The 1,455-nt window shown below is 40.5% G+C and overlaps 1 long non-coding RNA gene across 1 annotated transcript; it reads left to right on the forward strand.

Annotated features, from left to right (window-relative positions):
- On the forward strand, positions 1–1,057 carry LOC307028954. The gene is made up of 2 exons (XR_013805176.1): positions 1–689; positions 910–1,057. It is a non-coding gene; the product is annotated as an uncharacterized lncRNA (long non-coding RNA).
- Positions 1,058–1,455: the final 398 nt, after the last annotated feature.

Consider the following 1,455-nt stretch of genomic DNA (forward strand, 5'->3'; position numbering starts at 1 on the left):
TGCTCCAATACATTTACTTTTACAAGATGCCTGTGTGCTTTGTACCATGTTGTAATCACAAAAGTGATCATACCACTTGCTCGTTCTATCGCTTCCCCTCTTATGAAAGGACCAGGAGTCGCTGGATCAGACATATCAGGTAATATCATAGGTAATATACATGTTGTGCATGGAACATAGTCAAGTTAGCTACCTAGCTAGTAGCGACGAGTAGCGAGCACGTTAGTTAGCATTACATTACTTAGCCTTGTCATTATTAGTAGCCTTACCATTAAGTTATTATTTTATTACATGAAGTACACCAAAATGTTAAACAGTAAGAGTAGTCATCATGGTAAGTATTTCGTGAAACATTTGAAGAGTGGCCTACTGCGCCCTCCACCGGGTGCTAAGGAAGCAGTTCAGGGAGAGTCGAAGGAAGGCAGGCAGGCAGGGAGCTTTGCATGACATTCTTCTGGACGTGTTTCATTGTGATGACAGTGAGGGTGAGTCAATCTGTTGGTTGGAAAGACAGTAGTTGAGTGATTACTGAGAGAAAATTATTAAAATAGATAATTATTCAGTGTTGTTACTTTAAAGTGTTGTTACTGACCTTTTTCTCTTTTATTTTCTTTACCTCACCTGTAACTGCTGAGACCCTGAGGAACATGCACACTGGACTGACCTGCTCTGGCAACCTGATTTCCACTGTACGTAATAGTATTTGGTTATGGTATATTATTTATATACATCAAAGGCACAATGCACCCCCCAGAGAGACACATGTATTGAGTGTGATATTTGGCATAGGTCATGTGAAATCATCTTTACACACTAGAAAACTGTAGGAGCGGCAACTTGTTTTGAAATTGAATTTTTAATATCCGATAATAAAGTTGATCTGTTTTCTTTATTCTTCTCTCTTCCCAGCTCCATCCATCACCGTTCTCTGTTCCTGCAGGTCCTGCTTGCTAATAAATGCTTTATTTTTTTACACAGTTACAAATAAAGTCAATGTATTGTATGACATGAAGTTGTGCTTCATTCTGAGTCAATAATAAATTCATTCTGCCTTCAACTGCAAAATGATTGTGGACTGCACCGACATCCATGTAGCTGCCCCCCAGTAAGATGAACCAAGCAAAGCTGACACTCAACATACAGCTGTGCTCTTAAGTTGACATGAAGAATTTGTGAAATATTGGTAATTATTTGGAAAAAATGACTGACGATGCAGAAAACTTTTTTTATTTAGGAACAGTGGTCAGGTGAAGCATTTATCACCACATATGTGTCACACTTAAAAGGCCAAACACACTGGCCAAACACACCTCGTTTACAACTCCCCAGTTGACAGCCATGACTCCGTCTAAATTGTACCCCCCAAGCACCCTCTTCATGAGGAACGCGCATGGAGTGGATGAAAGTCCCGACCTCAGCACAGCACCAAAATTGCTGGCTGTCAACCTGCCCTGC

The sequence above is a fragment of the Notothenia rossii genome, assembly GCF_949606895.1.
Source record: "Notothenia rossii genome assembly, chromosome: 2".
Lineage (NCBI taxonomy): Eukaryota > Metazoa > Chordata > Actinopteri > Perciformes > Nototheniidae > Notothenia > Notothenia rossii.